The sequence below is a fragment of the Dreissena polymorpha genome, chromosome 8, assembly GCF_020536995.1.
Source record: "Dreissena polymorpha isolate Duluth1 chromosome 8, UMN_Dpol_1.0, whole genome shotgun sequence".
Taxonomy (NCBI): domain Eukaryota; kingdom Metazoa; phylum Mollusca; class Bivalvia; order Myida; family Dreissenidae; genus Dreissena; species Dreissena polymorpha.
The window spans coordinates 42,434,121-42,446,924 of NC_068362.1; positions in this window are offsets into that span (position 1 = coordinate 42,434,121).

Here is a 12,804-nt window from a genome sequence, read left to right on the forward strand (position 1 = left end):
GACTTGCAGATTACCCCTATTGATTTTGAGGTCACAAGGTCAAAGGTCAAGGTCACGGTGACTCGAAATAGTAAAATGGTTTCTAGATGATAACTCAAGAATGCTTAGGCCTAGGATCATGAAACTTCATATGTACATTGATCATGACTGGCAGATGACCCCTATTGATCAGGTCACTAGGTCAAAGGTCAAGGTCACAGTGACCCAAAACAGTAAAATGGTTTCTGGATGATACCACAAGAATGCTTACACCTAGGATCATGAAACTTCATAGGAGCATTGATCATGACTGGCAGATGACCCCTATTGAGTTTCAGATCACTAGGTCAAAGGTCAAGGTCACAGTGACTCGAAACAGTAAAATGGTTTCTGGATGATAACTCAAGAATGCTTGCACTTAGGATCATGAAACTTCATAGAACAGAACAGAATAGTTTATTTTTTACTTAAGCATGTGAAGCTCATCGTCATTAACATACATATAAATAACAGCATGCGTTGGTTTCCTGATGATTACTTAAGAATGCTTACGCCTAGGATCATGAAACTTCATAGGTACATTGATCATGACTGGCAGATGACCCCTATTGATTTTCAGGTCACTAGGTCAAAGGTCAAGGTCACAGTGACTCCAAATAGTAAAATGGTTTCCGGATGATAACTCAAGAATGCTTATGCCTAGGATCATGAAACTTCATAGGTACATTGATCATGACTGGCAGATGACCCCTATTAATTTTCAGGTCACTAGGTCAAAGGTCAAGGTCACAGTGACTCGAAACAGTGAAATGGTTTCCTGATGATAACTCAATAATAATTAGGCCTAGGATCATGAAACTTCATAAGTATATTGATCTTAACTGGCAGATGACCCCTATTGATTTTCAGGTCACTAGGTCAAAGGTCAAGGTAACAGTGACAAAAATGTTTTCACACAATTGCTGCCACTACAACTGACAGCCCATATGGGAAGCATGCATGTTTAACAAACAGCCCTGTTTGTATAACAGCCTTATGGAGAATGTTTTTTTTACCTACAAGTCACATTGTTGGTACAAAAGGCAATAACATATGCACATTTAAAAGTATACATTTGTACGCTTCTTTTCTTATGTTTTACAAAATATTTTTAATCAAAATTTATTGTTGTATTTATACTGTTCAAGGTGCTAGATCAACGGGGTTTTTCAGGGGTTAACACACGGGCTGGACAGAATGAAAGCACACTATTAAGACTAATACAAGTTATTAAAATGCAGTTGTAAAAATCGTTAGTGCATAAAAGACAGTTTGTCTTTTAGTTTGTGCCGATATCTTACAATTTAAGAACACATTTTTTAATGCGTCTGCAATCGGTGACACAATTTCAAGCTGTGTGCTGCATACCTGTGTCAATGAATGATGTACACATCAAAGTTTTGACCAAGAACACAGGCTTATTAGATAAAGTGATTCTTCTGTATTTCTCATTGGAATAAGCAGCATAAAAAACGGTATTTTTATGGACAAGTTGAAATTCTTAAGATAAACAATTGTATAAAGTTATTTGAAAAAGCACAACTTACTGCATGGTGCGTTTACATCCATTAACGTTCAGTTGTGAACCCCACACAGTCACATGATCCTGCAACCTGTATTTTATTCTTCATAATTAAACATTCATTAGTAATTTCTAAAATTCAAGTATCCTATTTATATAATTATGATAAAAGATATATTAATTATTTTCTAAAATTGAATTGTTTTTTTTGTATACAACTATGTGCCTGAAATATTTGTTACTTTACAGCTTCATCCAGTGACATTGTAAGCAAACGCCCTAACCACATTGCCCATGGTCTTTATTTATTAATAAATAAACATGCCTAATCCAAGGATTGAATAATGGTCAGCTTATATTCATACTGTTGTTCTTTTTTTAGCTAACCTAATTGCTCAGGTGAGCTTGTGTGACCGGTCTTTGTCCATCGTCTGTCCGTCCGTCCGTTCACATTTGTTCGTAAACACTCTAGAGGCCACATTTTTTGTCCGATCTAAATGAAACTTGGTCAAAAGCTTTTTCCAAATGAAATCTCGGTTGAGTTCGAAACTGGGTCGTGCCGGGTTAAAAACTAGGTCACTAGGTAAAAAAAAACAAAAAAAAAACCTTGTAAACACTGTAGAAGTCACATTTCATGCCCAATCTTTTTGTAACTTTGTCAAAATGTTTGTCTTAATGATATGTTGGTTGAGTTTAAAAGTGGTTCCAGTTCGTTAAAAAACATGGCCGCCAGTGGGCGGGGCAGTTTTCCTTATTTGGCTATAGAGAAACCTTGTAAACACTCTAGAAGTCACAATTTTTTACCAATCATCATGAAAGTTGGTCAAAACACTGGTTTTTATTGATATCTCGAGTTCAAAAATGGTCTAGATCGGTGAAAAAACATGGCCGCCAGTGGGCGGGGCATTTTTCTCTATATGTATATAGTAAAAATATGTGAACACTTTAGAAGTCACATTTTTGACCCAATTTTCATTAAATTTGGTCAGAACATTTGTTTCCTTGATATGAGAGTTGACTTCGAAAATGGTTCCGGTCAGTTGAATAATATGGCTGCCCGGGGGGGGGCAGTTTTCTTATATTTATATAGTAAAAAAAGCTTGTGAACACTAGAAGTCACATTTTTTGCCCAATCATCATGAAACTTGGTGAATGATTGGTTTTATATATATCTCAGATGAGTTCGCAAATGGTCCTAATCGGTCAAAAAACATGGCTGCCAGGGGGTGGGGTAGTTTTTCTTATTTGACTAAAGAGAAACCTTGTGATCGAACACTATAGAAGTCACATTTTTTGCCTAATCATCGTGAAACTTACTCAATACATTGGTTTTATTGATTTCTCGGACAAGTTGAAAAATGGCTCAGGTGAGATTTTAGGATTGGTCTTTGTCCGCTATCCGCCCGTCCACTTGTCCACATTTGGTTTGTAAACACTCCAGCATTCACATTTGTCAAGAATTCTTTATCAAAGTTGCTGAAATATCTAGGTCAAGTTTGATAATGAGCAAAATCACATAATTAATGCCATAATTATTGCCCTTAGAGTGTCCAAATTTTCATTATATTATACAACATCCTTGAAAACACTCTAGAGTTCACAATTTTGTTTCAGATTTTATGAATCTTTGTCATAATATTTTTTTTGTAAGCCAAGTTTGATGTTTGGTAAGGGGGTCAACTCAAAATATGGGTCACCAGGTCAAATCTTACAAAAACAAAAAGACTCTATACGCCAGAGTTTTGGTTCAATAATGATGAAACTTGACCAGGATGTTTGTCTGGACAATATCTAGGTCAAGTTTAACGTTTGGTAACGATTGAATGAAACGACTCCTCAGGTGAGCGAACTAGCGCCATCTTGGCCCTCTTGTGATTGCTTAGCTATATAATAAAAACAATGCTTCAAATTAGGGATAGAAGTGTTTTCAGTATTATTTTACTAAGGTACTAATGACTTATAATTTGGCTGGATGGGAGATGAACAAGATGTTGAAAAAAAATAAAATGTCTTTTCGAAACCTTCATTTGGGAATTTTTAGGTCCCCTTTTTGGGAAAAATGTATATTTTGTATGACACGGATCGAATGATTGGGGGTATATTGTTTTTAGCCTGTCTGTCTGTCATTGTATGTGTGTGTCTGTCCCAAAACTTTAAGGTTGTTCATAACTTTTGCAATATTGAAGATAGCAACTTGATATTTGGCATGCATGTGTATATCATGGAGCTGGACAGTTTGAGTTGTGAAAGGTCAAAGTCAACTTTCAAGGTCAAAGTTTTTTTTTTTCTAAAATAGCTGCCTTGCGGCTTCAAAGGGCAGTAGTGGGCATTGTGTTTCACAAACACAGGTCTTGTTCCATTCAGAATGGGGCCAAATACCGGACTGGATTGTTAACGGAAAAGACACTGCTTAAGTATTGGATAAATGTTTTAAAAAGTATGTCCTCCTTCCAGCCCTAATAATTTATAAAGAATATCTCAAAATCTTTATATTTAAAAAATGCTAAATGTTTAACTGTAAAAAATTCCCCTTGAGCAGTTATATTTTTTGCAACATAATAACAAGTTGACCTCTAAGATGATTGCTGTAATTTGGGCTTTGAGATCATTCAGTTACAAAGCATATTTAAACAATGGATCATATCTCTTTAATCTGACTGGATGTAATAGCCATAATTAAATAACAAAAGCACTACCAACACTGGTCTATTATCATTCTGGTCTTTGATTTATCTTTAGCGTCTTTGACCCTGTCTGTTGAAAACAATTTAAGCCGTGACAAATACGTCTTTATAAATGTTCTATTGTTCTATGATAATATATACAGATTCAAAAGGTTTGAACATAATCAGAAGACATCAGTGGGCACAAGAAGATTTAAGGCTCCTCAAAACCTCTCCTCTTTCAATCAAAGTTGATTAATTGAGTGAATGATCATATCAGAAATTCCAAAATGTTTAAAGGGGCAAATTATATATAGTAGTTCTCCATGACAATACATATTCTTTGTTTTCAAAAAGGTATTTATCTAAAAACGATGTTTTATTTTTTGTTTTACATACATGCCTTTAGTGAGATTCGAACTTATGCCTACACGAAACCTACTTTCATGAAATTTTAACTTCACTAAAGTCCTGTTATTAATAGTGTGCATGTGTATAGTGGAACTTAATGTACATTATATATTATTAGTATACTACTTCCAATTGTCCAATGCATACTAAAATTCCCGTGGCAAAAATTTTTAGCTCGACTATTATATATGAAATATATATAGTGGAGCTATCCTCACCCCTGCGTCAGCGTTAGCGTGAGCTTTGGATTGTTAAAGTTTGCGTACCACCTCAAATATTTTCAATGTCGCTTGACATATTGCTTTCATATTTTGCATACTTCTTGACCAACATGACCCCAATATATAAACAAGAGCCGACAACTGCATCAAGCATTTTGTAAGAATTATGTCCCTTTTTGCACTTAGAATATGCATATTATAGATAAATCTATGTTAAAGTGTGCATACCAGCTCAAATATTTTCTATGTCCCTTGACATATTGCTTTTATATTTTGCATACTTCTTTACCAACATGACCCCAATCTATAAACAAGAGCAGACAATTATATCAAGCATTTTGTAAGAATTATGTCCCTTTTTCCACTTAAAATATGCATATTATTGATAAATATATGTTAAAATTTGCGTACGAGCTTAAATATTTTCTATGTCCCTTTACATATTGCTTTTATATTTTGCATACTTCTTTGCCAACATGCCCAAATATATAAACAAATGCAGACAACTGTATCAAGCATTTTGTAAGAATTATGTTCCCTTTTTATACTTAGACAATTGAAAATTTGGTTAAGATTTTTGTTTAGGTTCGCTTTATTCCATAAGTATCAAAGCTATTGCTTTCATACTTGCAACATTTACTAACTATCATAAGGGGACTGTACAGGCAAAGTTATGTAACTCTGACTGGCATTTTGACAGAATTGCGGCCCCTTTTGTACTTATATAATTGAACATTTGGTTAAGTTTTATGTTGTGGTCCATTTTACTCCTAAAGTATCATAGCTATGGCTTTTAGACTTGGAACACTCGCTAACTATCATAAGGGGACTGTACAGGGCAATATGCATAACCCTGGCTGGCATTTTAATGGAATTATGGGGTGTAAAATAACGGTCACCCGTCACCCAACAGTGCTTTGATTAGGTAACAGGTGCTAGTCTGGTTGCCATGTTAAAATACTGTGCGGTCGTTTAATAACGAAACAGTACACTCTACACGTTTTCCCAAAAAAACGCGCTCCCTCCGCGGGTTTTTTCTGCTAGCAAGTGTTCACGGTGCATTTGGAGAGCGAGATGAACTCGATAAAACGCTCGGCGTTACGCCGCGTTCGGTAATTCCCGCGGCATGTATTACTTTAGCCTAGTCGGTAAATGCAGACAATTTCCGTTCTTATCAGTGACCGCCGCGTTAGCAGTGTGCTACTGGGCATGCCAAAAAATAAAAAAAAATGTTATAATAAATTGTTTAAATATTGTAGTACATGTACAAAAAAAAAAATTGTAAAGAAAATTAATATATGTTTTAATTCACAGGTACGTCTACAATATGAATTAATACGCCAGGTGATCATTTAAAGTTTATAAGGATAAATGTTCCGTTAAATTTCCAAATGAGAATAATAATTAGTAATCCGAAACACACTACGATTTTAAATGTTAACACGGCATTTACAAATGCTTCCAATATACAGTCATCATATATATATTTCCCGACAAAAGCGCGCAAAAATTATGCTGCAATGTACAAGGTCAAGGTATATTCCTGCAAAGCGTGTGTGTATTGATTTTTTGATACGCAGAGAACACTTAATTCTATTGATTTCGGTTAAAAGCTTCTTTGGTATTTTTTAACAAAATTATATCGCAAATAGGTTGATATTTCCTACAAAATAATTTCAAATCGAGCACGCCGAATCTTTATCGTTACGGTATTTAAGTAGAGTAATTATTTTAACAGTAATTGTACTGTAAACTGATTAAAGAGAAGATATCTGGGCGGAACTGGATTAAGTGTTCGACATTATGAAAACACGCAAAGCTTGTCTACTGACCTATTGTGTAGACTGCTGTCTGCGGTGTTTTGACAAAAGGGATTAACATGTGTGAATGTCACTCAAAATACAACTATTTGTATCAAACATGTAAACTTTTGGATGTGTGCAAAAGCAAGACATACTTTTGCCATACTTTCATGACTACATGTAGATTATGCCGTGCTCTAATTTAGCCACAAAGGCTATAGAGCTTAGAAGTTTGAAACATGAACAAGTAGAACTATTTCACGATTGGTTGTTTTATGGATACCAGATAATTGACAGTTACAAAGCATATTTAAACAATGGACCATATCTATTTAGACTGACTGAATATGATAGCCATTATAAAATAACAAAAGCATTATCATAGGCCTATAAACATACTGCTCTGTGATATGTATTTGGCTCTCTTTTAATGCTTCTTTGATCTTTTCTGCTGGAAACAATGTAAGCGGTGATAAATATGCCTTTACAGATGTTCTATGATATTATCAAAAATGACAAACTTTGAAATGAATCAGCAGACATCAGTCTGCACGAAATAATTTGAGGCAACAGAAAAACCCTCCTCTGTGAATCTAATTGTCTTCAATAATTTAATTAAATGATCCTGATCAAATATCCACTGTATTACCCAAAAGTCCAAGATGTTTAAAAGGGCATATTGATGGTATTTCCTGCCAAATACAATGTATATACACTTATTCTACATACAAACATACATATTCCCACTTTTTAAGCAAGTTTGTATCTAGTTACAATGTTATATTGATGAGATCGTTATGAAAAACCTTATGCAATGCAAACAATTTGTTTTTATATATCATGACAGTTGGATTAAGCGCAGTTAAAACTTTCCAAAAAGCGCACATTTTATCAACATGTGTGCTTTTATGTGGGTTTAAACTATGCTTAAAGTGTGTTTTATGTGCGCTTTTTATCAGTACTGACTTAACTCACTTAAATGTTCAGTTTTTACCCACATAAAAGCGCACATTTTGACACTGTCTTAAGCATACTTTTTCTTATCTAGTTTAAGCGCACTTTAACCCACATAAAGCGCACATTTGACGTAGTTCCTGTTTTTTTGTTGTTTTTTTTTGTAAAAACTCACTTGTTAAGAAAAAGCGCACATAAAACCCAGTGCCAATAACACCAGGTTAAACACACGCAAAATGTACGTTAAATGTACGTTTTGCTCACTTTTTTGAGAAGGATTTAATTCAAGTTTAAACATCAAAACATTGCCCAGCTGGAATAAAATTATAATTCGGCATACTATTCTTGTTGAACCAGGCATTTATTTGTACTATTCTTCTTAACTAAATGTATTTAATACTTCTATACTGACTGTCAGTTTAAGTTTGCCTTCCATTCAAGGCACCTTTATTCATACATTCTTTCTATTCGGGGTTAAAAGTAACCTGATCCTGTAGTTGTTCTCACATGCATGACGGTTTACATAGTGACAAGGTTTACTACAATTACAAAACCTGCGGCAAAGAGCTTTTAGGATCATTGTTTGGCAAATATTTTGTTTAAGATATGATTTTCTGAGTCAAGTTAGACGTTTTAAATGTTGTGTTATTGTACAAAATATATAAAAGTGTGTGTCTTTATAATATGTTTCTTTATTGATGCATATTTTTTCTGAATTTTAAGTGTCAAAAAGTGACTTTGTTGAAATTATTCAAAAGGTACAAAATGGCAGCAAGTGCTAAGTCTTTAGTTGATCAGAGTTCTAATGAAGTGAAGGACTATATTTGTAATGCCTGTGAAGACCAGAATAATGCTGAGACAAGTGCTGATTTCTATTGTAAACAGTGTGAACAATTTTATTGTGGAAACTGTATTGATCCCCATGGTAAAGCATTGGCTAAACATACAGCATTTGGAAGAGTAGATATAGATAAGTGGCCAGTTTCCAAAAAAGTGGTGGATTTTCTACTAACTTGTTATGAACACAAAGACAATAAAGTTGGCAAGTTCTGCACCACCCACAGTCAGCTGTGCTGCCCTCAGTGTGTATTCAATTATCACAGGTACGTAAATAGCCTTCAGTGGTTTAGTTAGTACAAGAAAAAGAAAAACATATGGGCCATGCTCTGTGAAAAGGGGATTTATTACATGAGCAACACTTTTCGCCTAAACTGGATTTTTGCTAAGAAGATACTTTCTTGAAACGAAAAATATAGAAGCAGAAAGTGTCGTCCCTGATTAGCTTATGCGGACTGCACAGGCTAATTTGGGACGACACTTTATGCACCGAACCTCCTTTTCACACTGCACAGCCCATATAATATACAGAAATTTAGACGTTTTCAACCCATATTTGTCATGACATAACATTCTAAACAAGAGACTTTATGACAAAGTACATGTTTATTTTCAAACCCACCAATCTGTTATTAGCTCCACTGACCAAAGGCCAGCGGGGCTTATGTCATGGTCCTGTGTCCGTCGTGTGTGCGTCCGTGCGTCGATGCGTCCGTGCGTTAACTTTTTCTTAAAAAATCTTCTTCTCCTAAACTACTGCTGAAATTTCTCAGGAATGTTCATGTGGTGAGCCTCTTTCAAATTTGTTCAAATTATGCTCCTGGGGTCAAATTTGACCCTGCCCCGGGGGGTCAAAAAATTGAAAATTTGCTTATATAAGGCCCATTTTGTGCAAACTTTATAAATCTTCTTGTCCATAACCATTGGGCCTAGGGCTACCAAATTTAGTATGTAGTGACATCTTATATAGTCCTCTACCAAGTTTGTTCAAATTATGCCCCGGGGGTCAAATTTGACCCTGCCCCTGGGGGTTACAAAATTTAAAAATTTATTATATAAGGCCTATTTTGTGCAAGATTGTGAAAATTTTCATGATATTATACAAAATCCTTTTTAACACTCTAGAGGTCACAATTTTGATTCAGATTGTATTAATCTTGGTCATAATATTTATCAGGGTTTTTTTGGCCCGATTTTATAGCCAAAATTCGGCTATGTTCCCAATCCCAAAAAGTATACTTTTTTCCCAAAATGTGGCAAAAAATTCCCAATTTCCAAAAAAAATTAAAAATATTTTTTTTAGAAAGAATTCTAATGCGTATTTTATCTCAATTTCAATTACATCTAACAAAGTATTATATGATTTTGTTCTTTTAATTTTAATGATTATAAAGAGTTGTTCCCTAATCAGTGGACTTTTCATGTGGAAAAAAAGGCTAATGAATTTATTTTCCCAATTTCATGAAAATGCCGATAAAATTCCCAATTCCAAAGCCATGGGCTATCTTCCCAAAATGTGGAAAAAAAACCTGTTTATTTTTGTAAGCACAGTGCGATGTTTGGTCATGAGAGGTCAAAATATAGGTCACCTGGTCAAATCTTACAAAAACATCTTGGCCCTCTTTTTCGGCGTAAGCTGAATAAGCCAGCTTTTCACCCTGACTTGACCTTTGTAAGTGTCCAATAATACTCAAATAAAATTTCCCGCGGCTAGGTACGAATGAATACACTTCATTTATTCCATTGGCTGATTTGAGTATAACACCAGAACATTGGAAACATATCCGCGTCTTTGTAACACTGTTTTACTGCATGAAACAATTTTATCTCTAATGAAAAGGCCCAATAGATAGAACAGTTTTACAATCAATTTTCAACATAAATACAGTTTGTGCATTCACCTTTTATTTTCAGAGAATTACCAGCGCAAAAGCGTTTAACTAAAGGCTATGTTGTCATATTTAGTACTTACTTGCATTGCATTTCAACCCGCGAGGTTTCGGGTCAATACGCGGTCATTTTGTGAAAGTCAGAGTTTATATACAGTTCATCACCGGAGTTCGCAAAAGGGGTTGCGATCATTGTGTCTTACTGACAATAACGTAGTGACTGTAATGCATTGCATTCCAATCCGCAAGGTATCAAGGTCAGTTTGCGGTCAGTTGCAGAAATCTTTATATGAACGCCGTCTCGTAAACTTTGTGCACTTTAAGTCTGTTTTGATCAGAAAGATACTAAATAAAGATATTCGGCGATATTATTGTGGTATGTCAATCATCGATTTTTAATATGGTTTCAAAATTTGCATGATAAGGACCAATTTTGATAAAATTAATTAGAAATATTTATCCATTTAGACCAGTTTATTAAGCATGACCACAATAATTCGCTATACTATAATTATGCAATTAAATAAGATTCGAGTATTGCCGGCTGACCTATATGCACTCGTTTATTTTCATGTTTCTTGTGTTTTTCTATTCTGTTAATATAGATATCTGAGTAATAATATCACATAAAACAAAATAAGCCACGAAATCTGGCGCAACACCCCGTAATTGATTTGCTTATGATGTAGCTAACAACTGCGCAGAAAAAAGGCATCCGCTACTTTTTATCTCATAGAGATAACTTTTGATCGTTCATAAACATCGACCACAATCAACGCCGTATATCTTTTTTAAAGATATTTCTTGTTATGTATCATTTCAGGGCTATATCTCACATACCATACACGATTCCAACATGAAACTTCATGGGTGTATAGATATCAATAAAGAGAAATGCCTTGTACTAAAGAACTAAAACCATCCACTTTTTAAACAAGAGTTACATGTACATGTATTGCCCTTTGTAAATTTTGTATGATGTGCCTTTTCAGGACTATATCTCAGATATGGTACACTATTTTGACATGATCTTTCATGTGTCACTGTATGTAAATATCAATTAGAAGTGCTATGCACAAGAATCATAAACCTACACTTTCTTAAATAAGAGTTATTGACTGTGTTTGTATCATGTAACTTTTCAGACTGTGGCCAATTGTATAAATCTGGATAACTCTTATCAAGAGGATAACTTTTGGTTATCTTCAATTTTATGATAAGATAACCAAAAGTTATCCGCTGGATAAGAGTTATCCAGATTTATTCAATTGGCTGGGCAGGGCTATATTTCAGATATGATACAAGATTTAAAAATGAAACTTCAAGGGTGTGTAGAAATCAATAAGGACAATTATTGCTCTGCATGAAAAGAATTACCGTACACATAATTACTTAGTTTAAGGAGTATACTGTATATCAAGAGATAAGCACCCATCCATAAACAATCTTTTTTGTAGGGATATAAATTTAGCAAATGCACTTCTTATTTATGTCCTTGATTGGTGTACATTAAAGTAAAGAGGCCGCACAAGATTGACTTTACAACTTTCAATACATAAAAAAACTTTACATGGATAAATAATTGTTAACACAATCATTTAATGTTGCTTGATTGGTCATTGTCGGCTTGGGTACTACTTACATGTACCCCGGGTACTCTTAAGTGTACTTACATGTACCCCGGGTACGGTAAATATACTAAAAGGTACCGGGGAATTTTAAGGCTAAATCGGTCGTTGTCAGCTTAAAAAAAAAATTAATTATGTTCACATTTATGTCAATTTTCTGTTAAATTGCCTCTATATTATCGAAACTCATACTCAAAAAGCATGTTGATGCATTTTTTAAGAGAATTTTTTTAAGATAAACAATATTGTTTTAAGGTAATCGGTATAGCGCGTTTTGGGCGGGAATACTATTCGGGTACAGTCTAATATCGACCGGATACGTTTAAGCATATTTACCGTACCCGGGGTACAAGTAAGTATATTTAAGAGTACCCGGGGTACATATAAGTAGTACCCGAGCCGACAATGACCAATCGAGCGTTAATGTTAGTATCAGTTAATTGTTTAAATATAAATATTTGAAGTATGATTATTAAATCAAGAAATTTAGTTGCAAACGATAATCTATCTCTTATGACCAACTCAATAGCTTAAAAAGAATTTTGCAATACAGAAATGATCCATAGAGTATATTCATTTAACATTATTATAGGTCTGTTGGAATGTTAAAGAAATGTTTAAAAGCTGAATAACAGATCTATTAACATATTTCTCTTCAGTGACTATACTTATGGCACAAAATTGACTTTGCTTAATTGATCATTTGAATTGATAACGCACTTGAATAATTAAAATGGTAATGCTATACCTTAAAATGTTTTTTGGTCGAATTATGACTTTTGAAAATTATTCAGTACCCATGCTTCAATAGCTCCTACAATGAAATAACCCTACCCAGTGAATACCTGTAAATTGTAAT